The sequence below is a fragment of the Ambystoma mexicanum genome, chromosome 13 (assembly GCF_040938575.1).
Source record: "Ambystoma mexicanum isolate Mex_15411 chromosome 13, UKY_AmexF1_1, whole genome shotgun sequence".
In the NCBI taxonomy this organism is placed as follows: domain Eukaryota; kingdom Metazoa; phylum Chordata; class Amphibia; order Caudata; family Ambystomatidae; genus Ambystoma; species Ambystoma mexicanum.
In genome coordinates, this window is record NC_090938.1 from 358,237,848 (window position 1) to 358,260,035 (window position 22,188).

Sequence of the window (22,188 nt, forward strand, 5' to 3'; positions counted from 1 at the left end):
CATTGGTAAAAGGTTGCACAGGTACAATGTGCAATATCAGTTCCTATTCAACAATGTTCAAGAAAATTACCATTTGGAGGCCCTGATGAGGATCGAACTCACGACCCCTGGTTTACAAGACCAGTGCTCTGCCACTGAGCTACAGAGCCCCTCAGGTTACCACGCATAACAGCAACACAACGAGCACACAACATGATGTTTACTGGGTAGACATATTTGAAGGGTGTGTGAGAATGTATGTATATGATTGTGATTTGACCTGTTTTTTTCTGGCCGATTTTTTGAGGAGCAGCTAATTTGTGCGTATTCCGTGCAATTTTAGGGTGACTAATGAGGAGATGTGATGCGTGAAAGTTGAAAAAAACATGTACATGGCAGCAGAGAGACAATATGGATATTACCTTTGCTTTTTTAAATTTCTATCCGGATTCTGGCTCAAAGGGTAGTCAAGCACAGCAGATTGCATTCCTGCCAGTAACACGACAACCTTGTTTGTGTCCTTCTTAATCAACTAACATGCATATTTTCACTTTTGTCTGTATGTTCTTTGAAAGCCAATGGCAATGGTGCTTAGAGCAATGCAGATGTTTAAAAAAGATTTCAAAAGTTAAAATCGACAAAGGTGGGATTCGAAACCACGCGTGTACAGCGGATTAGCAGTCCATCGCCTTAACCACTCGGCCACCTCGTCTACAGGGATTATGTTAGGCATTCAAGTCTTTACAGGTAATAACACAAACATCTTCAAAATAGAACCACAATGCGTTCCTTGTTGAGGTACATCCAGCCGTTTGCAGGAAAACTGCCTCACTTGCTGTTGAGAAAAATTCATCAAAGTCCTGGGGTGTTTATAGGCATCGCCAAGATGACATTGGGAGGTGTTTCAATTGACACGTGTTGAATATGAGGAAGAGCATCATGCTGGCTCCAGTGGCACTGCCTGCAGCATGACAAAAATTTAGAAGGGACATTTGACTGCACCATTGGCTGAACATCAGTGGCAAAGTGTATGTCAGGCTAAAAGGTAAGCTCCAGTGGCACAATATGGGCACTACAAGGCACCCATAATTTGGTGTCAGCTAAAAAGACAATGCCAGAGCTTGTGGGTGCTTTTGTACACTTGTGTGTGTGTTTGTGGGTGTAGTTTCATGTCGAAAACCAAAACACAGCAGCTCCAGTGGCGCAATCGGTTAGCGCGCGGTACTTATACAGCAGTACATGCAATGAGCAATGCCGAGGTTGTGAGTTCAAGCCTCACCTGGAGCAACTTTGGAACTTTTTACTAATTCACCTCAAAACTGAATTATTGAACCAATAAATGTTCTGGACATTTTTTGGTTCACCTCAAGGTTTCCTTGATTGTCAGTTAATGTTGTATGACAGCTCCTCTGCCTTTTAGACATGGAATACTCATTGCAAGTTATTTATGGGGTGTTTGCGCTTTAAATACAGCTACGGAGGGTTTTTGAAAATAGAAAAGAAAATAAAAAATGTCAACTGTTATTATACTCCATTTTCTGCTGAGCACCACTTACGGAAGACATTTGTAAAGGTAGAAAAAGGGTTACTGGAGTAGGATCCAGGAGACAATATCAACTTACAAAGAATAATGTTGTCTATTTACTGCATTATCGCCTTTGAAGCAAACCTCTGAGAATAAATACCCTTTCACTAATCAGGCAGTCACTTTGATAAAATCAAGCAGAACAAGGATGCTGATAGGAACTCGCCTCATTTGCATATGGGCTAGGGCTTCTGGGAGCCATGAGAATTAGGAGTTGAAGGTTTTGCAGATCGAGATTGCTAAAGGGCTGGGCATTTGCACAGACCTCTCCATGCCTGATTGGTGCCGAAGGTTAGTTGCAAGTGGTCCCCTGCTCACCCTACCTTACACAGGGCCATGCCCAGTTAGGCCCCTCAGGGCTAGGCCCGGCAGGGCTAAGCCCAGCGTTTGTCAGGCGTTCGTCAGGCGAAGTGCCTGGACCCCTGCTCATCATACCTCAGAATCTGGTCTAGCTATTGCAGACATGGGGAATGGTGCTTATATCCCATTGACAGCGCCCACAAGCTGCATACTAATAGCCAATGATGTGTGAATGCGGTCAGGGTGGCAGACATATAGAACAATTGGGTGGGTTCGCTTCCGAACTGGATGCACAGGAGCAGGAGAGAATGGCTGTTGGCGATGTATGCAACTTGCTCTGCGTGAACACATCTACCGACCCCTTCCCCTACACACACGGGCACATACACACACACACACACACATAGCCATTGGAGCTATGCAGAGCTAATCAGAAAGATTGGTAATCATTAGAACATGAAAGATATGTGTTCATTTTTTAATAAACTTGTGGACTCCCGCAGAAACGGAGGGACTCACATCTCTAATTGAGGCTTGCTTACCTCTATACAAATGTGTTTGCTGGCTGTCTTTCTTCAACTGGTATGTGCGGTTGTGTCTGTCTTTGTCTTTCAACACGCCTGGCACGTTTACATTATCAAAGAGATGATTGTATGGAGATGGGGAACACCCCTCCGTTGCATTGTGAACTTGAACAGTCTTTTCACCAAAGCAGCTACATGCGACATTGCAAGGTTTTTGTCAGTCTTTGCCTGAAAACATTAGGCCTTCCTCTCGAACTCTATTTCACTCCTTCTGTGGAAGACTTCAATTATGAGGATGCATCCCGTCATAAAAGGTTCTCTGTAGATGGTGCAACTCTGGCTTCTCTTCCCCGTGCTTTTTGAAAATAATCCGCCCGAGGCCCTGATGAGGTTTGAACTCATGACCCCTGGTTTACGAGACCAGTGCTCTGCCAATGAGCTACAAGGCCACCTGCTGCTTGCTCACAGCCAACAACAGAAAGTGCAAAGAAACCATGGGTTTTACCTAGGTAGATCTCCAGGTATATGAATTTCTGGTTGTGTAAAAATGGCTGTATATCTCTGCATGTGTTCAGTACGTCATCATACATCGGATTTGCGAAAGCGTGTGTGCTTATGTTGGTGATACATTGTCGGTATGCGTTTGAGTATGTACTTTTACGGGTATGTATGTATTGAGTAGGATGCTGAACAGGTTCATGAGTTTAGATAGCAGGTCAGAATGATGGCAAAAGGAACATGTAAAAGGCAGACAACTAAAAGAAAAAAGAATTTGGGATGTAAGCTTGGGAGTTTACTAACTGCGCTGATTTTGGCTCCTATAATAGTAAAGAATGGAAACCTACGAGGAAAGTCTTTGACTAATTTCATTCTCCGCCTGCACCAATGAACTTATTTTTACATCTCTATTTCCATATCTGTACTCATTCCTGTCTTTCACAGGGAGGTTGAAAGACTTTGGTCTATGTTTAAATGCAGACTATAAAGAAAAAATACGACGAAGGTGGGATTCGAACCCACGCGTGCAGAGCACAATGGATTAGCAGTCCATCGCCTTAACCACTCGGCCACCTCGTCTGTTTGGGAACGGTGCTCGAGTCCCATGCTTAAAGAAGAGATAAAACAATGGTGGTGCAAAGTCAGTGAAAAATAGATCACGTTTGTCATAATAGAAACAAGATCGTTGACTCGTTCTTCCTTACCCGGCCATTGATAGATAAACACATCAAGTTGAAGTTCAGAAAAATATAACAAGAGCTCCTGGAGGGTTCACAACACTAATCCAGAGGAAGGTGCTTGAGCTTCCGTATGGCACACCATTAGTAGTAAAACCAGCATAACGCAAGCTCCAGTTTCCCAGTGTTTGGCATCATTCAACGTTTCCAGCCAAGATCAAAGTTCAGATGCTGCTGCTTCCTGTGATGTCATTGAATTTAAATAGTGAGTGATGGCAATAACCCTTTTCCAATTAAATTTTGCCACATCAACGTCCCTGAAAATAGAGAAAGGCGTGCAACCCAGAACCGCTGTACTGTTCAATAGAGTAAGGGCTTCACCGTGATCATCTGCATCTGTCATCACAAGATTATCAAGGTCTTTTTCTTGAAGAAATTAGGTCCAGAAAGCCGACCTTCCCCACAGACTATTCAGACACCTTGCGCTTGTGGCTTTGTTATAGGCCCGAATCCATTGGTAAAAGGTTGCACAGGTACAATGTGCAATATCAGTTCCTATTCAACAATGTTCAAGAAAATTACCATTTGGAGGCCCTGATGAGGATCGAACTCACGACCCCTGGTTTACAAGACCAGTGCTCTGCCACTGAGCTACAGAGCCCCTCAGGTTACGACGCATAACAGCAACACAACGAGCACACAACATGATGTTTACTGGGTAGACATATTTGAAGGGTGTGTGAGAATGTATGTATATGATTGTGATTTGACCTGTTTTTTTCTGGCCGATTTTTTGAGGAGCAGCTAATTTGTGCGTATTCCGTGCAATTTTAGGGTGACTAATGAGGAGATGTGATGCGTGAAAGTTGAAAAAAACATGTACATGGCAGCAGAGAGACAATATGGATATTACCTTTGCTTTTTTAAATTTCTATCCGGATTCTGGCTCAAAGGGTAGTCAAGCACAGCAGATTGCATTCCTGCCAGTAACACGACAACCTTGTTTGTGTCCTTCTTAATCAACTAACATGCATATTTTCACTTTTGTCTGTATGTTCTTTGAAAGCCAATGGCAATGGTGCTTAGAGCAATGCAGATGTTTAAAAAAGATTTCAAAAGTTAAAATCGACAAAGGTGGGATTCGAAACCACGCGTGTACAGCAGATTAGCAGTCCATCGCCTTAACCACTCGGCCACCTCGTCTACAGGAATTATGTTAGGCATTCAAGTCTTTACAGGTAATAACACAAACATCTTCAAAATAGAACCACAATGCGTTCCTTGTTGAGGTACATCCAGCCGTTTGCAGGAAAACTGCCTCACTTGCTGTTGAGAAAAATTCATCAAAGTCCTGGGGTGTTTATAGGCATCGCCAAGATGACATTGGGAGGTGTTTCAATTGACACGTGTTGAATATGAGGAAGAGCATCATGCTGGCTCCAGTGGCACTGCCTGCAGCATGACAAAAATGTAGAAGGGACATTTGACTGCACCATTGGCTGAACATCAGTGGCAAAGTGTATATCAGGCTAAAAGGTAAGCTCCAGTGGCACAATATGGGCACTACAAGGCACCCATAATTTGGTGTCAGCTAAAAAGACAATGCCAGAGCTTGTGGGTGCTTTTGTACACTTGTGTGTGTGTTTGTGGGTGTAGTTTCATGTCGAAAACCAAAACACAGCAGCTCCAGTGGCGCAATCGGTTAGCGCGCGGTACTTATACAGCAGTACATGCAGTGAGCAATGCCGAGGTTGTGAGTTCAAGCCTCACCTGGAGCAACTTTGGAACTTTTTACTAATTCACCTCAAAACTGAATTATTGAACCAATAAATGTTCTGGACATTTTTTGGTTCACCTCAAGGTTTCCTTGATTGTCAGTTAATGTTGTATGACAGCTCCTCTGCCTTTTAGACATGGAATACTCATTGCAAGTTATTTATGGGGTGTTTGCGCTTTAAATACAGCTACGGAGGGTTTTTGAAAATAGAAAAGAAAATAAAAAATGTCAACTGTTATTATACTCCATTTTCTGCTGAGCACCACTTACGGAAGACATTTGTAAAGGTAGAAAAAGGGTTACTGGAGTAGGATCCAGGAGACAATATCAACTTACAAAGAATAATGTTGTCTATTTACTGCATTATCGCCTTTGAAGCAAACCTCTGAGAATAAATACCCTTTCACTAATCAGGCAGTCACTTTGATAAAATCAAGCAGAACAAGGATGCTGATAGGAACTCGCCTCATTTGCATATGGGCTAGGGCTTCTGGGAGCCATGAGAATTAGGAGTTGAAGGTTTTGCAGATCGAGATTGCTAAAGGGCTGGGCATTTGCACAGACCTCTCCATGCCTGATTGGTGCCGAAGGTTAGTTGCAAGTGGTCCCCTGCTCACCCTACCTTACACAGGGCCATGCCCAGTTAGGCCCCTCAGGGCTAGGCCCGGCAGGGCTAAGCCCAGCGTTTGTCAGGCGTTCGTCAGGCGAAGTGCCTGGACCCCTGCTCATCATACCTCAGAATCTGGTCTAGCTATTGCAGACATGGGGAATGGTGCTTATATCCCATTGACAGCGCCCACAAGCTGCATACTAATAGCCAATGATGTGTGAATGCGGTCAGGGTAGCAGACATATAGAACAATTGGGTGGGTTCGCTTCCGAACTGGATGCACAGGAGCAGGAGAGAATGGCTGTTGGCGATGTATGCAACTTGCTCTGCGTGAACACATCTACCGACCCCTTCCCCTACACACACGGGCACATACACACACACACACACACATAGCCATTGGAGCTATGCAGAGCTAATCAGAAAGATTGGTAATCATTAGAACATGAAAGATATGTGTTCATTTTTTAATAAACTTGTGGACTCCCGCAGAAACGGAGGGACTCACATCTCTAATTGAGGCTTGCTTACCTCTATACAAATGTGTTTGCTGGCTGTCTTTCTTCAACTGGTATGTGCGGTTGTGTCTGTCTTTGTCTTTCAACACGCCTGGCACGTTTACATTATCAAAGAGATGATTGTATGGAGATGGGGAACACCCCTCCGTTGCATTGTGAACTTGAACAGTCTTTTCACCAAAGCAGCTACATGCGATATTGCAAGGTTTTTGTCAGTCTTTGCCTGAAAACATTAGGCCTTCCTCTCGAACTCTATTTCACTCCTTCTGTGGAAGACTTCAATTATGAGGATGCATCCCGTCATAAAAGGTTCTTTGTAGATGGTGCAACTCTGGCTTCTCTTCCCCGTGCTTTTTGAAAATAATCCGCCCGAGGCCCTGATGAGGTTTGAACTCATGACCCCTGGTTTACGAGACCAGTGCTCTGCCAATGAGCTACAAGGCCACCTGCTGCTTGCTCACAGCCAACAACAGAAAGTGCAAAGAAACCATGGGTTTTACCTAGGTAGATCTCCAGGTATATGAATTTCTGGTTGTGTAAAAATGGCTGTATATCTCTGCATGTGTTCAGTACGTCATCATACATCGGATTTGCGAAAGCGTGTGTGCTTATGTTGGTGATACATTGTCGGTATGCGTTTGAGTATGTACTTTTACGGGTATGTATGTATTGAGTAGGATGCTGAACAGGTTCATGAGTTTAGATAGCAGGTCAGAATGATGGCAAAAGGAACATGTAAAAGGCAGACAACTAAAAGAAAAAAGAATTTGGGATGTAAGCTTGGGAGTTTACTAACTGCGCTGATTTTGGCTCCTATAATAGTAAAGAATGGAAACCTACGAGGAAAGTCTTTGACTAATTTCATTCTCCGCCTGCACCAATGAACTTATTTTTACATCTCTATTTCCATATCTGTACTCATTCCTGTCTTTCACAGGGAGGTTGAAAGACTTTGGTCTATGTTTAAATGCAGACTATAAAGAAAAAATACGACGAAGGTGGGATTCGAACCCACGCGTGCAGAGCACAATGGATTAGCAGTCCATCGCCTTAACCACTCGGCCACCTCGTCTGTTTGGGAACGGTGCTCGAGTCCCATGCTTAAAGAAGAGATAAAACAATGGTGGTGCAAAGTCAGTGAAAAATAGATCACGTTTGTCATAATAGAAACAAGATCGTTGACTCGTTCTTCCTTACCCGGCCATTGATAGATAAACACATCAAGTTGAAGTTCAGAAAAATATAACAAGAGCTCCTGGAGGGTTCACAACACTAATCCAGAGGAAGGTGCTTGAGCTTCCGTATGGCACACCATTAGTAGTAAAACCAGCATAACGCAAGCTCCAGTTTCCCAGTGTTTGGCATCATTCAACGTTTCCAGCCAAGATCAAAGTTCAGATGCTGCTGCTTCCTGTGATGTCATTGAATTTAAATAGTGAGTGATGGCAATAACCCTTTTCCAATTAAATTTTGCCACATCAACGTCCCTGAAAATAGAGAAAGGCGTGCAACCCAGAACCGCTGTACTGTTCAATAGAGTAAGGGCTTCACCGTGATCATCTGCATCTGTCATCACAAGATTATCAAGGTCTTTTTCTTGAAGAAATTAGGTCCAGAAAGCCGACCTTCCCCACAGACTATTCAGACACCTTGCGCTTGTGGCTTTGTTATAGGCCCGAATCCATTGGTAAAAGGTTGCACAGGTACAATGTGCAATATCAGTTCCTATTCAACAATGTTCAAGAAAATTACCATTTGGAGGCCCTGATGAGGATCGAACTCACGACCCCTGGTTTACAAGACCAGTGCTCTGCCACTGAGCTACAGAGCCCCTCAGGTTACGACGCATAACAGCAACACAACGAGCACACAACATGATGTTTACTGGGTAGACATATTTGAAGGGTGTGTGAGAATGTATGTATATGATTGTGATTTGACCTGTTTTTTTCTGGCCGATTTTTTGAGGAGCAGCTAATTTGTGCGTATTCCGTGCAATTTTAGGGTGACTAATGAGGAGATGTGATGCGTGAAAGTTGAAAAAAACATGTACATGGCAGCAGAGAGACAATATGGATATTACCTTTGCTTTTTTAAATTTCTATCCGGATTCTGGCTCAAAGGGTAGTCAAGCACAGCAGATTGCATTCCTGCCAGTAACACGACAACCTTGTTTGTGTCCTTCTTAATCAACTAACATGCATATTTTCACTTTTGTCTGTATGTTCTTTGAAAGCCAATGGCAATGGTGCTTAGAGCAATGCAGATGTTTAAAAAAGATTTCAAAAGTTAAAATCGACAAAGGTGGGATTCGAAACCACGCGTGTACAGCAGATTAGCAGTCCATCGCCTTAACCACTCGGCCACCTCGTCTACAGGGATTATGTTAGGCATTCAAGTCTTTACAGGTAATAACACAAACATCTTCAAAATAGAACCACAATGCGTTCCTTGTTGAGGTACATCCAGCCGTTTGCAGGAAAACTGCCTCACTTGCTGTTGAGAAAAATTCATCAAAGTCCTGGGGTGTTTATAGGCATCGCCAAGATGACATTGGGAGGTGTTTCAATTGACACGTGTTGAATATGAGGAAGAGCATCATGCTGGCTCCAGTGGCACTGCCTGCAGCATGACAAAAATGTAGAAGGGACATTTGACTGCACCATTGGCTGAACATCAGTGGCAAAGTGTATATCAGGCTAAAAGGTAAGCTCCAGTGGCACAATATGGGCACTACAAGGCACCCATAATTTGGTGTCAGCTAAAAAGACAATGCCAGAGCTTGTGGGTGCTTTTGTACACTTGTGTGTGTGTTTGTGGGTGTAGTTTCATGTCGAAAACCAAAACACAGCAGCTCCAGTGGCGCAATCGGTTAGCGCACGGTACTTATACAGCAGTACATGCAGTGAGCAATGCCGAGGTTGTGAGTTCAAGCCTCACCTGGAGCAACTTTGGAACTTTTTACTAATTCACCTCAAAACTGAATTATTGAACCAATAAATGTTCTGGACATTTTTTGGTTCACCTCAAGGTTTCCTTGATTGTCAGTTAATGTTGTATGACAGCTCCTCTGCCTTTTAGACATGGAATACTCATTGCAAGTTATTTATGGGGTGTTTGCGCTTTAAATACAGCTACGGAGGGTTTTTGAAAATAGAACAGAAAATAAAAAATGTCAACTGTTATTATACTCCATTTTCTGCTGAGCACCACTTACGGAAGACATTTGTAAAGGTAGAAAAAGGGTTACTGGAGTAGGATCCAGGAGACAATATCAATTTACAAAGAATAATGTTGTCTATTTACTGCATTATCGCCTTTGAAGCAAACCTCTGAGAATAAATACCCTTTCACTAATCAGGCAGTCACTTTGATAAAATCAAGCAGAACAAGGATGCTGATAGGAACTCGCCTCATTTGCATATGGGCTAGGGCTTCTGGGAGCCATGAGAATTAGGAGTTGAAGGTTTTGCAGATCGAGATTGCTAAAGGGCTGGGCATTTGCACAGACCTCTCCATGCCTGATTGGTGCCGAAGGTTAGTTGCAAGTGGTCCCCTGCTCACCCTACCTTACACAGGGCCATGCCCAGTTAGGCCCCTCAGGGCTAGGCCCGGCAGGGCTAAGCCCAGCGTTTGTCAGGCGTTCGTCAGGCGAAGTGCCTGGACCCCTGCTCATCATACCTCAGAATCTGGTCTAGCTATTGCAGACATGGGGAATGGTGCTTATATCCCATTGACAGCGCCCACAAGCTGCATACTAATAGCCAATGATGTGTGAATGCGGTCAGGGTAGCAGACATATAGAACAATTGGGTGGGTTCGCTTCCGAACTGGATGCACAGGAGCAGGAGAGAATGGCTGTTGGCGATGTATGCAACTTGCTCTGCGTGAACACATCTACCGACCCCTTCCCCTACACACACGGGCACATACACACACACACACACACACATAGCCATTGGAGCTATGCAGAGCTAATCAGAAAGATTGGTAATCATTAGAACATGAAAGATATGTGTTCATTTTTTATTAAACTTGTGGACTCCCGCAGAAACGGAGGGACTCACATCTCTAATTGAGGCTTGCTTACCTCTATACAAATGTGTTTGCTGGCTGTCTTTCTTCAACTGGTATGTGCGGTTGTGTCTGTCTTTGTCTTTCAACACGCCTGGAACGTTTACATTATCAAAGAGATGATTGTATGGAGATGGGGAACACCCCTCCGTTGCATTGTGAACTTGAACAGTCTTTTCACCAAAGCAGCTACATGCGACATTGCAAGGTTTTTGTCAGTCTTTGCCTGAAAACATTAGGCCTTCCTCTCGAACTCTATTTCACTCCTTCTGTGGAAGACTTCAATTATGAGGATGCATCCCGTCATAAAAGGTTCTCTGTAGATGGTGCAACTCTGGCTTCTCTTCCCCGTGCTTTTTGAAAATAATCCGCCCGAGGCCCTGATGAGGTTTGAACTCATGACCCCTGGTTTACGAGACCAGTGCTCTGCCACTGAGCTACAAGGCCACCTGCTGCTTGCTCACAGCCAACAACAGAAAGTGCAAAGAAACCATGGGCTTTACCTAGGTAGATCTCCAGGTATATGAATTTCTGGTTGTGTAAAAATGGCTGTATATCTCTGCATGTGTTCAGTACGTCATCATACATCTGATTTGCGAAAGCGTGTGTGCTTATGTTGGTGATACATTGTCGGTATGCGTTTGAGTATGTACTTTTACGGGTATGTATGTATTGAGTAGGATGCTGAACAGGTTCATGAGTTTAGATAGCAGGTCAGAATGATGGCAAAATGAACATGTAAAAGGCAGACAACTAAAAGAAAAAAGAATTTGGGATGTAAGCTTGGGAGTTTACTAACTGCGCTGATTTTGGCTCCTATAATAGTAAAGAATGGAAACCTACGAGGAAAGTCTTTGACTAATTTCATTCTCCGCCTGCACCAATGAACTTATTTTTACATCTCTATTTCCATATCTGTACTCATTCCTGTCTTTCACAGGGAGGTTGAAAGACTTTGGTCTATGTTTAAATGCAGACTATAAAGAAAAAATACGACGAAGGTGGGATTCGAACCCACGCGTGCAGAGCACAATGGATTAGCAGTCCATCGCCTTAACCACTCGGCCACCTCGTCTGTTTGAGAACGGTGCTCGAATCCCATGCTTAAAGAAGAGATAAAACAATGGTGGTGCAAAGTCAGTGAAAAATAGATCATGTTTGTCATAATAGAAACAAGATTGTTGACTCGTTCTTCCTTACCCGGCCATTGATAGATAAACACATCAAGTTGAAGTTCAGAAAAATATAACAAGAGCTCCTGGAGGGTTCACAACACTAATCCAGAGGAAGGTGCTTGAGCTTCCGTATGGCACACCATTAGTAGTAAAACCAGCATAACGCAAGCTCCAGTTTCCCAGTGTTTGGCATCATTCAACGTTTCCAGCCAAGATCAAAGTTCAGATGCTGCTGCTTCCTGTGATGTCATTGAATTTAAATAGTGAGTGATGGCAATAACCCTTTTCCAATTAAATTTTGCCACATCAACGTCCCTGAAAATAGAGAAAGGCGTGCAACCCAGAACCGCTGTACTGTTCAATAGAGTAAGGGCTTCACCGTGATCATCTGCATCTGTCATCACAAGATTATCAAGGTCTTTTTCTTGAAGAAATTAGGTCCAGAAAGCCGACCTTCCCCACAGACTATTCAGACACCTTGCGCTTGTGGCTTTGTTATAGGCCCGAATCCATTGGTAAAAGGTTGCACAGGTACAATGTGCAATATCAGTTCCTATTCAACAATGTTCAAGAAAATTACCATTTGGAGGCCCTGATGAGGATCGAACTCACGACCCCTGGTTTACAAGACCAGTGCTCTGCCACTGAGCTACAGAGCCCCTCAGGTTACGACGCATAACAGCAACACAACGAGCACACAACATGATGTTTACTGGGTAGACATATTTGAAGGGTGTGTGAGAATGTATGTATATGATTGTGATTTGACCTGTTTTTTTCTGGCCGATTTTTTGAGGAGCAGCTAATTTGTGCGTATTCCGTGCAATTTTAGGGTGACTAATGAGGAGATGTGATGCGTGAAAGTTGAAAAAAACATGTACATGGCAGCAGAGAGACAATATGGATATTACCTTTGCTTTTTTAAATTTCTATCCGGATTCTGGCTCAAAGGGTAGTCAAGCACAGCAGATTGCATTCCTGCCAGTAACACGACAACCTTGTTTGTGTCCTTCTTAATCAACTAACATGCATATTTTCACTTTTGTCTGTATGTTCTTTGAAAGCCAATGGCAATGGTGCTTAGAGCAATGCAGATGTTTAAAAAAGATTTCAAAAGTTAAAATCGACAAAGGTGGGATTCGAAACCACGCGTGTACAGTAGATTAGCAGTCCATCGCCTTAACCACTCGGCCACCTCGTCTACAGGGATTATGTTAGGCATTCAAGTCTTTACAGGTAATAACACAAACATCTTCAAAATAGAACCACAATGCGTTCCTTGTTGAGGTACATCCAGCCGTTTGCAGGAAAACTGCCTCACTTGCTGTTGAGAAAAATTCATCAAAGTCCTGGGGTGTTTATAGGCATCGCCAAGATGACATTGGGAGGTGTTTCAATTGACACGTGTTGAATATGAGGAAGAGCATCATGCTGGCTCCAGTGGCACTGCCTGCAGCATGACAAAAATGTAGAAGGGACATTTGACTGCACCATTGGCTGAACATCAGTGGCAAAGTGTATATCAGGCTAAAAGGTAAGCTCCAGTGGCACAATATGGGCACTACAAGGCACCCATAATTTGGTGTCAGCTAAAAAGACAATGCCAGAGCTTGTGGGTGCTTTTGTACACTTATTGTGTGTTTGTGGGTGTAGTTTCATGTTGAAAACCAAAACACAGCAGCTCCAGTGGCGCAATCGGTTAGGGCGCGGTACTTATACAGCAGTACATGCAGTGAGCAATGCCGAGGTTGTGAGTTCAAGCCTCACCTGGAGCAACTTTGGAACTTTTTACTAATTCACCTCAAAACTGAATTATTGAACCAATAAATGTTCTGGACATTTTTTGGTTCACCTCAAGGTTTCCTTGATTGTCAGTTAATGTTGTATGACAGCTCCTCTGCCTTTTAGACATGGAATACTCATTGCAAGTTATTTATGGGGTGTTTGCGCTTTAAATACAGCTACGGAGGGTTTTTGAAAATAGAACAGAAAATAAAAAATGTCAACTGTTATTATACTCCATTTTCTGCTGAGCACCACTTACGGAAGACATTTGTAAAGGTAGAAAAAGGGTTACTGGAGTAGGATCCAGGAGACAATATCAACTTACAAAGAATAATGTTGTCTATTTACTGCATTATCGCCTTTGAAGCAAACCTCTGAGAATAAATACCCTTTCACTAATCAGGCAGTCACTTTGATAAAATCAAGCAGAACAAGGATGCTGATAGGAACTCGCCTCATTTGCATATGGGCTAGGGCTTCTGGGAGCCATGAGAATTAGGAGTTGAAGGTTTTGCAGATCGAGATTGCTAAAGGGCTGGGCATTTGCACAGACCTCTCCATGCCTGATTGGTGCCGAAGGTTAGTTGCAAGTGGTCCCCTGCTCACCCTACCTTACACAGGGCCATGCCCAGTTAGGCCCCTCAGGGCTAGGCCCGGCAGGGCTAAGCCCGGCGTTTGTCAGGCGAAGTGCCTGGACCCCTGCTCATCATACCTCAGAATCTGGTCTAGCTATTGCAGACATGGGGAATGGTGCTTATATCCCATTGACAGCGCCCACAAGCTGCATACTAATAGCCAATGATGTGTGAATGCGGTCAGGGTAGCAGACATATAGAACAATTGGGTGGGTTCGCTTCCGAACTGGATGCACAGGAGCAGGAGAGAATGGCTGTTGGCGATGTATGCAACTTGCTCTGCGTGAACACATCTACCGACCCCTTCCCCTACACACACGGGCACATACACACACACACACACACACATAGCCATTGGAGCTATGCAGAGCTAATCAGAAAGATTGGTAATCATTAGAACATGAAAGATATGTGTTCATTTTTTATTAAACTTGTGGACTCCCGCAGAAACGGAGGGACTCACATCTCTAATTGAGGCTTGCTTACCTCTATACAAATGTGTTTGCTGGCTGTCTTTCTTCAACTGGTATGTGCGGTTGTGTCTGTCTTTGTCTTTCAACACGCCTGGAACGTTTACATTATCAAAGAGATGATTGTATGGAGATGGGGAACACCCCTCCGTTGCATTGTGAACTTGAACAGTCTTTTCACCAAAGCAGCTACATGCGACATTGCAAGGTTTTTGTCAGTCTTTGCCTGAAAACATTAGGCCTTCCTCTCGAACTCTATTTCACTCCTTCTGTGGAAGACTTCAATTATGAGGATGCATCCCGTCATAAAAGGTTCTCTGTAGATGGTGCAACTCTGGCTTCTCTTCCCCGTGCTTTTTGAAAATAATCCGCCCGAGGCCCTGATGAGGTTTGAACTCATGACCCCTGGTTTACGAGACCAGTGCTCTGCCACTGAGCTACAAGGCCACCTGCTGCTTGCTCACAGCCAACAACAGAAAGTGCAAAGAAACCATGGGTTTTACCTAGGTAGATCTCCAGGTATATGAATTTCTGGTTGTGTAAAAATGGCTGTATATCTCTGCATGTGTTCAGTACGTCATCATACATCTGATTTGCGAAAGCGTGTGTGCTTATGTTGGTGATACATTGTCGGTATGCGTTTGAGTATGTACTTTTACGGGTATGTATGTATTGAGTAGGATGCTGAACAGGTTCATGAGTTTAGATAGCAGGTCAGAATGATGGCAAAAGGAACATGTAAAAGGCAGACAACTAAAAGAAAAAAGAATTTGGGATGTAAGCTTGGGAGTTTACTAACTGCGCTGATTTTGGCTCCTATAATAGTAAAGAATGGAAACCTACGAGGAAAGTCTTTGACTAATTTCATTCTCCGCCTGCACCAATGAACTTATTTTTACATCTCTATTTCCATATCTGTACTCATTCCTGTCTTTCACAGGGAGGTTGAAAGACTTTGGTCTATGTTTAAATGCAAACTATAAAGAAAAAATACGACGAAGGTGGGATTCGAACCCACGCGTGCAGAGCACAATGGATTAGCAGTCCATCGCCTTAACCACTCGGCCACCTCGTCTGTTTGGGAACGGTGCTCGAGTCCCATGCTTAAAGAAGAGATAAAACAATGGTGGTGCAAAGTCAGTGAAAAATAGATCATGTTTGTCATAATAGAAACAAGATCGTTGACTCGTTCTTCCTTACCCGGCCATTGATAGATAAACACATCAAGTTGAAGTTCAGAAAAATATAACAAGAGCTCCTGGAGGGTTCACAACACTAATCCAGAGGAAGGTGCTTGAGCTTCCGTATGGCACACCATTAGTAGTAAAACCAGCATAACGCAAGCTCCAGTTTCCCAGTGTTTGGCATCATTCAACGTTTCCAGCCAAGATCAAAGTTCAGATGCTGCTGCTTCCTGTGATGTCATTGAATTTAAATAGTGAGTGATGGCAATAACCCTTTTCCAATTAAATTTTGCCACATCAACGTCCTGAAAATAGAGAAAGGCGTGCAACCCAGAACCGCTGTACTGTTCAATAGAGTAAGGGCTTCACCGTGATCATCTGCATCTGTCATCACAAGATTATCAAGGTCTTTTTCTTGAAGAAATTAGGTCCAGAAAGCCGACCTTCCCCACAGACTATTCAGACACCTTGCGCTTGTGGCTTTGTTATAGGCCCGAATCCATTGGTAAAAGGTTGCACAGGTACAATGTGCAATATCAGTTCCTATTCAACAATGTTCAAGAAAATTACCATTTGGAGGCCCTGATGAGGATCGAACTCACGACCCCTGGTTTACAAGACCAGTGCTCTGCCACTGAGCTACAGAGCCCCTCAGGTTACGACGCATAACAGCAACACAACGAGCACACAACATGATGTTTACTGGGTAGACATATTTGAAGGGTGTGTGAGAATGTATGTATATGATTGTGATTTGACCTGTTTTTTTCTGGCCGATTTTTTGAGGAGCAGCTAATTTGTGCGTATTCCGTGCAATTTTAGGGTGACTAATGAGGAGATGTGATGCGTGAAAGTTGAAAAAAACATGTACATGGCAGCAGAGAGACAATATGGATATTACCTTTGCTTTTTTAAATTTCTATCCGGATTCTGGCTCAAAGGGTAGTCAAGCACAGCAGATTGCATTCCTGCCAGTAACACGACAACCTTGTTTGTGTCCTTCTTAATCAACTAACATGCATATTTTCACTTTTGTCTGTATGTTCTTTGAAAGCCAATGGCAATGGTGCTTAGAGCAATGCAGATGTTTAAAAAAGATTTCAAAAGTTAAAATCGACAAAGGTGGGATTCGAAACCACGCGTGTACAGCAGATTAGCAGTCCATCGCCTTAACCACTCGGCCACCTCGTCTACAGGGATTATGTTAGGCATTCAAGTCTTTACAGGTAATAACACAAACATCTTCAAAATAGAACCACAATGCGTTCCTTGTTGAGGTACATCCAGCCGTTTGCAGGAAAACTGCCTCACTTGCTGTTGAGAAAAATTCATCAAAGTCCTGGGGTGTTTATAGGCATCGCCAAGATGACATTGGGAGGTGTTTCAATTGACACGTGTTGAATATGAGGAAGAGCATCATGCTGGCTCCAGTGGCACTGCCTGCAGCATGACAAAAATGTAGAAGGGACATTTGACTGCACCATTGGCTGAACATCAGTGGCAAAGTGTATATCAGGCTAAAAGGTAAGCTCCAGTGGCACAATATGGGCACTACAAGGCACCCATAATTTGGTGTCAGCTAAAAAGACAATGCCAGAGCTTGTGGGTGCTTTTGTACACTTGTGTGTGTGTTTGTGGGTGTAGTTTCATGTCGAAAACCAAAACACAGCAGCTCCAGTGGCGCAATCGGTTAGCGCGCGGTACTTATACAGCAGTACATGCAGTGAGCAATGCCGAGGTTGTGAGTTCAAGCCTCACCTGGAGCAACTTTGGAACTTTTTACTAATTCACCTCAAAACTGAATTATTGAACCAATAAATGTTCTGGACATTTTTTGGTTCACCTCAAGGTTTCCTTGATTGTCAGTTAATGTTGTATGACAGCTCCTCTGCCTTTTAGACATGGAATACTCATTGCAAGTTATTTATGGGGTGTTTGCGCTTTAAATACAGCTACGGAGGGTTTTTGAAAATAGAAAAGAAAATAAAAAATGTCAACTGTTATTATACTCCATTTTCTGCTGAGCACCACTTACGGAAGACATTTGTAAAGGTAGAAAAAGGGTTACTGGAGTAGGATCCAGGAGACAATATCAACTTACAAAGAATAATGTTGTCTATTTACTGCATTATCGCCTTTGAAGCAAACCTCTGAGAATAAATACCCTTTCACTAATCAGGCAGTCACTTTGATAAAATCAAGCAGAACAAGGATGCTGATAGGAACTCGCCTCATTTGCATATGGGCTAGGGCTTCTGGGAGCCATGAGAATTAGGAGTTGAAGGTTTTGCAGATCGAGATTGCTAAAGGGCTGGGCATTTGCACAGACCTCTCCATGCCTGATTGGTGCCGAAGGTTAGTTGCAAGTGGTCCCCTGCTCACCCTACCTTACACAGGGCCATGCCCAGTTAGGCCCCTCAGGGCTAGGCCCGGCAGGGCTAAGCCCAGCGTTTGTCAGGCGTTCGTCAGGCGAAGTGCCTGGACCCCTGCTCATCATACCTCAGAATCTGGTCTAGCTATTGCAGACATGGGGAATGGTGCTTATATCCCATTGACAGCGCCCACAAGCTGCATACTAATAGCCAATGATGTGTGAATGCGGTCAGGGTAGCAGACATATAGAACAATTGGGTGGGTTCGCTTCCGAACTGGATGCACAGGAGCAGGAGAGAATGGCTGTTGGCGATGTATGCAACTTGCTCTGCGTGAACACATCTACCGACCCCTTCCCCTACACACACGGGCACATACACACACACACACACACATAGCCATTGGAGCTATGCAGAGCTAATCAGAAAGATTGGTAATCATTAGAACATGAAAGATATGTGTTCATATTTTAATAAACTTGTGGACTCCCGCAGAAACGGAGGGACTCACATCTCTAATTGAGGCTTGCTTACCTCTATACAAATGTGTTTGCTGGCTGTCTTTCTTCAACTGGTATGTGCGGTTGTGTCTGTCTTTGTCTTTCAACACGCCTGGCACGTTTACATTATCAAAGAGATGATTGTATGGAGATGGGGAACACCCCTCCGTTGCATTGTGAACTTGAACAGTCTTTTCACCAAAGCAGCTACATGCGACATTGCAAGGTTTTTGTCAGTCTTTGCCTGAAAACATTAGGCCTTCCTCTCGAACTCTATTTCACTCCTTCTGTGGAAGACTTCAATTATGAGGATGCATCCCGTCATAAAAGGTTCTCTGTAGATGGTGCAACTCTGGCTTCTCTTCCCCGTGCTTTTTGAAAATAATCCGCCCGAGGCCCTGATGAGGTTTGAACTCATGACCCCTGGTTTACGAGACCAGTGCTCTGCCAATGAGCTACAAGGCCACCTGCTGCTTGCTCACAGCCAACAACAGAAAGTGCAAAGAAACCATGGGTTTTACCTAGGTAGATCTCCAGGTATATGAATTTCTGGTTGTGTAAAAATGGCTGTATATCTCTGCATGTGTTCAGTACGTCATCATACATCGGATTTGCGAAAGCGTGTGTGCTTATGTTGGTGATACATTGTCGGTATGCGTTTGAGTATGTACTTTTACGGGTATGTATGTATTGAGTAGGATGCTGAACAGGTTCATGAGTTTAGATAGCAGGTCAGAATGATGGCAAAAGGAACATGTAAAAGGCAGACAACTAAAAGAAAAAAGAATTTGGGATGTAAGCTTGGGAGTTTACTAACTGCGCTGATTTTGGCTCCTATAATAGTAAAGAATGGAAACCTACGAGGAAAGTCTTTGACTAATTTCATTCTCCGCCTGCACCAATGAACTTATTTTTACATCTCTATTTCCATATCTGTACTCATTCCTGTCTTTCACAGGGAGGTTGAAAGACTTTGGTCTATGTTTAAATGCAGACTATAAAGAAAAAATACGACGAAGGTGGGATTCGAACCCACGCGTGCAGAGCACAATGGATTAGCAGTCCATCGCCTTAACCACTCGGCCACCTCGTCTGTTTGGGAACGGTGCTCGAGTCCCATGCTTAAAGAAGAGATAAAACAATGGTGGTGCAAAGTCAGTGAAAAATAGATCACGTTTGTCATAATAGAAACAAGATCGTTGACTCGTTCTTCCTTACCCGGCCATTGATAGATAAACACATCAAGTTGAAGTTCAGAAAAATATAACAAGAGCTCCTGGAGGGTTCACAACACTAATCCAGAGGAAGGTGCTTGAGCTTCCGTATGGCACACCATTAGTAGTAAAACCAGCATAACGCAAGCTCCAGTTTCCCAGTGTTTGGCATCATTCAACGTTTCCAGCCAAGATCAAAGTTCAGATGCTGCTGCTTCCTGTGATGTCATTGAATTTAAATAGTGAGTGATGGCAATAACCCTTTTCCAATTAAATTTTGCCACATCAACGTCCCTGAAAATAGAGAAAGGCGTGCAACCCAGAACCGCTGTACTGTTCAATAGAGTAAGGGCTTCACCGTGATCATCTGCATCTGTCATCACAAGATTATCAAGGTCTTTTTCTTGAAGAAATTAGGTCCAGAAAGCCGACCTTCCCCACAGACTATTCAGACACCTTGCGCTTGTGGCTTTGTTATAGGCCCGAATCCATTGGTAAAAGGTTGCACAGGTACAATGTGCAATATCAGTTCCTATTCAACAATGTTCAAGAAAATTACCATTTGGAGGCCCTGATGAGGATCGAACTCACGACCCCTGGTTTACAAGACCAGTGCTCTGCCACTGAGCTACAGAGCCCCTCAGGTTACGACGCATAACAGCAACACAACGAGCACACAACATGATGTTTACTGGGTAGACATATTTGAAGGGTGTGTGAGAATGTATGTATATGATTGTGATTTGACCTGTTTTTTTCTGGCCGATTTTTTGAGGAGCAGCTAATTTGTGCGTATTCCGTGCAATTTTAGGGTGACTAATGAGGAGATGTGATGCGTGAAAGTTGAAAAAAACATGTACATGGCAGCAGAGAGACAATATGGATATTACCTTTGCTTTTTTAAATTTCTATCCGGATTCCGGCTCAAAGGGTAGTCAAGCACAGCAGATTGCATTCCTGCCAGTAACACGACAACCTTGTTTGTGTCCTTCTTAATCAACTAACATGCATATTTTCACTTTTGTCTGTATGTTCTTTGAAAGCCAATGGCAATGGTGCTTAGAGCAATGCAGATGTTTAAAAAAGATTTCAAAAGTTAAAATCGACAAAGGTGGGATTCGAAACCACGCGTGTACAGCAGATTAGCAGTCCATCGCCTTAACCACTCGGCCACCTCGTCTACAGGGATTATGTTAGGCATTCAAGTCTTTACAGGTAATAACACAAACATCTTCAAAATAGAACCACAATGCGTTCCTTGTTGAGGTACATCCAGCCGTTTGCAGGAAAACTGCCTCACTTGCTGTTAAGAAAAATTCATCAAAGTCCTGGGGTGTTTATAGGCATCGCCAAGATGACATTGGGAGGTGTTTCAATTGACACGTGTTGAATATGAGGAAGAGCATCATGCTGGCTCCAGTGGCACTGCCTGCAGCATGACAAAAATGTAGAAGGGACATTTGACTGCACCATTGGCTGAACATCAGTGGCAAAGTGTATATCAGGCTAAAAGGTAAGCTCCAGTGGCACAATATGGGCACTACAAGGCACCCATAATTTGGTGTCAGCTAAAAAGACAATGCCAGAGCTTGTGGGTGCTTTTGTACACTTGTGTGTGTGTTTGTGGGTGTAGTTTCATGTCGAAAACCAAAACACAGCAGCTCCAGTGGCGCAATAGCGCGCGGTACTTATACAGCAGTACATGCAGTGAGCAATGCCGAGGTTGTGAGTTCAAGCCTCACCTGGAGCAACTTTGGAACTTTTTACTAATTCACCTCAAAACTGAATTATTGAACCAATAAATGTTCTGGACATTTTTTGGTTCACCTCAAGGTTTCCTTGATTGTCAGTTAATGTTGTATGACAGCTCCTCTGCCTTTTAGACATGGAATACTCATTGCAAGTTATTTATGGGGTGTTTGGGCTTTAAATACAGCTACGGAGGGTTTTTGAAAATAGAACAGAAAATAAAAAATGTCAACTGTTATTATACTCCATTTTCTGCTGAGCACCACTTACGGAAGACATTTGTATGGCTGTATATCTCTGCATGTGTTCAGTACGTCATCATACATCTGATTTGCGAAAGCGTGTGTGCTTATGTTGGTGATACATTGTCGGTATGCGTTTGAGTATGTACTTTTACGGGTATGTATGTATTGAGTAGGATGCTGAACAGGTTCATGAGTTTAGATAGCAGGTCAGAATGATGGCAAAAGGAACATGTAAAAGGCAGACAACTAAAAGAAAAAAAGAATTTGGGATGTAAGCTTGGGAGTTTACTAACTGCGCTGATTTTGGCTCCTATAAT

General features: G+C 43.4%; 23 non-coding genes across 23 annotated transcripts; 5 read left to right on the forward strand and 18 right to left on the reverse strand.

Annotated features, from left to right (window-relative positions):
- Window positions 1-77: 77 nt before the first annotated feature.
- On the reverse strand, window positions 78-149 carry TRNAT-UGU (transfer RNA threonine (anticodon UGU)). The gene has a single exon. It is a non-coding gene; the product is annotated as a tRNA-Thr (tRNA).
- Window positions 150-614: 465 nt separating this feature from the next.
- On the reverse strand, window positions 615-691 carry TRNAS-GCU (transfer RNA serine (anticodon GCU)). The gene has a single exon. It is a non-coding gene; the product is annotated as a tRNA-Ser (tRNA).
- A 480-nt stretch (window positions 692-1,171) lies between these two features.
- TRNAI-UAU (transfer RNA isoleucine (anticodon UAU)) lies at window positions 1,172-1,266 on the forward strand. The gene is made up of 2 exons: window positions 1,172-1,209; window positions 1,231-1,266. It is a non-coding gene; the product is annotated as a tRNA-Ile (tRNA).
- A 1,499-nt stretch (window positions 1,267-2,765) lies between these two features.
- Window positions 2,766-2,837, reverse strand: TRNAT-CGU (transfer RNA threonine (anticodon CGU)). The gene has a single exon. It is a non-coding gene; the product is annotated as a tRNA-Thr (tRNA).
- Window positions 2,838-3,383: 546 nt separating this feature from the next.
- Window positions 3,384-3,465, reverse strand: TRNAS-GCU (transfer RNA serine (anticodon GCU)). Its single transcript has one exon. It is a non-coding gene; the product is annotated as a tRNA-Ser (tRNA).
- A 687-nt stretch (window positions 3,466-4,152) lies between these two features.
- Window positions 4,153-4,224, reverse strand: TRNAT-UGU (transfer RNA threonine (anticodon UGU)). The gene has a single exon. It is a non-coding gene; the product is annotated as a tRNA-Thr (tRNA).
- Window positions 4,225-5,246: 1,022 nt separating this feature from the next.
- On the forward strand, window positions 5,247-5,341 carry TRNAI-UAU (transfer RNA isoleucine (anticodon UAU)). The gene is made up of 2 exons: window positions 5,247-5,284; window positions 5,306-5,341. It is a non-coding gene; the product is annotated as a tRNA-Ile (tRNA).
- Window positions 5,342-6,840: 1,499 nt separating this feature from the next.
- On the reverse strand, window positions 6,841-6,912 carry TRNAT-CGU (transfer RNA threonine (anticodon CGU)). Its single transcript has one exon. It is a non-coding gene; the product is annotated as a tRNA-Thr (tRNA).
- Window positions 6,913-7,458: 546 nt separating this feature from the next.
- Window positions 7,459-7,540, reverse strand: TRNAS-GCU (transfer RNA serine (anticodon GCU)). Its single transcript has one exon. It is a non-coding gene; the product is annotated as a tRNA-Ser (tRNA).
- Window positions 7,541-8,227: 687 nt separating this feature from the next.
- TRNAT-UGU (transfer RNA threonine (anticodon UGU)) lies at window positions 8,228-8,299 on the reverse strand. Its single transcript has one exon. It is a non-coding gene; the product is annotated as a tRNA-Thr (tRNA).
- Window positions 8,300-9,321: 1,022 nt separating this feature from the next.
- Window positions 9,322-9,416, forward strand: TRNAI-UAU (transfer RNA isoleucine (anticodon UAU)). The gene is made up of 2 exons: window positions 9,322-9,359; window positions 9,381-9,416. It is a non-coding gene; the product is annotated as a tRNA-Ile (tRNA).
- A 1,501-nt stretch (window positions 9,417-10,917) lies between these two features.
- On the reverse strand, window positions 10,918-10,989 carry TRNAT-CGU (transfer RNA threonine (anticodon CGU)). Its single transcript has one exon. It is a non-coding gene; the product is annotated as a tRNA-Thr (tRNA).
- A 546-nt stretch (window positions 10,990-11,535) lies between these two features.
- TRNAS-GCU (transfer RNA serine (anticodon GCU)) lies at window positions 11,536-11,617 on the reverse strand. The gene has a single exon. It is a non-coding gene; the product is annotated as a tRNA-Ser (tRNA).
- A 687-nt stretch (window positions 11,618-12,304) lies between these two features.
- On the reverse strand, window positions 12,305-12,376 carry TRNAT-UGU (transfer RNA threonine (anticodon UGU)). The gene has a single exon. It is a non-coding gene; the product is annotated as a tRNA-Thr (tRNA).
- Window positions 12,377-12,841: 465 nt separating this feature from the next.
- TRNAS-GCU (transfer RNA serine (anticodon GCU)) lies at window positions 12,842-12,918 on the reverse strand. The gene has a single exon. It is a non-coding gene; the product is annotated as a tRNA-Ser (tRNA).
- A 479-nt stretch (window positions 12,919-13,397) lies between these two features.
- TRNAI-UAU (transfer RNA isoleucine (anticodon UAU)) lies at window positions 13,398-13,492 on the forward strand. The gene is made up of 2 exons: window positions 13,398-13,435; window positions 13,457-13,492. It is a non-coding gene; the product is annotated as a tRNA-Ile (tRNA).
- Window positions 13,493-14,982: 1,490 nt separating this feature from the next.
- On the reverse strand, window positions 14,983-15,054 carry TRNAT-CGU (transfer RNA threonine (anticodon CGU)). The gene has a single exon. It is a non-coding gene; the product is annotated as a tRNA-Thr (tRNA).
- Window positions 15,055-15,600: 546 nt separating this feature from the next.
- Window positions 15,601-15,682, reverse strand: TRNAS-GCU (transfer RNA serine (anticodon GCU)). The gene has a single exon. It is a non-coding gene; the product is annotated as a tRNA-Ser (tRNA).
- Window positions 15,683-16,368: 686 nt separating this feature from the next.
- TRNAT-UGU (transfer RNA threonine (anticodon UGU)) lies at window positions 16,369-16,440 on the reverse strand. Its single transcript has one exon. It is a non-coding gene; the product is annotated as a tRNA-Thr (tRNA).
- Window positions 16,441-17,462: 1,022 nt separating this feature from the next.
- Window positions 17,463-17,557, forward strand: TRNAI-UAU (transfer RNA isoleucine (anticodon UAU)). The gene is made up of 2 exons: window positions 17,463-17,500; window positions 17,522-17,557. It is a non-coding gene; the product is annotated as a tRNA-Ile (tRNA).
- Window positions 17,558-19,056: 1,499 nt separating this feature from the next.
- Window positions 19,057-19,128, reverse strand: TRNAT-CGU (transfer RNA threonine (anticodon CGU)). The gene has a single exon. It is a non-coding gene; the product is annotated as a tRNA-Thr (tRNA).
- A 546-nt stretch (window positions 19,129-19,674) lies between these two features.
- Window positions 19,675-19,756, reverse strand: TRNAS-GCU (transfer RNA serine (anticodon GCU)). The gene has a single exon. It is a non-coding gene; the product is annotated as a tRNA-Ser (tRNA).
- A 687-nt stretch (window positions 19,757-20,443) lies between these two features.
- On the reverse strand, window positions 20,444-20,515 carry TRNAT-UGU (transfer RNA threonine (anticodon UGU)). The gene has a single exon. It is a non-coding gene; the product is annotated as a tRNA-Thr (tRNA).
- Between the last annotated feature and the right edge of the window lie 1,673 nt (window positions 20,516-22,188).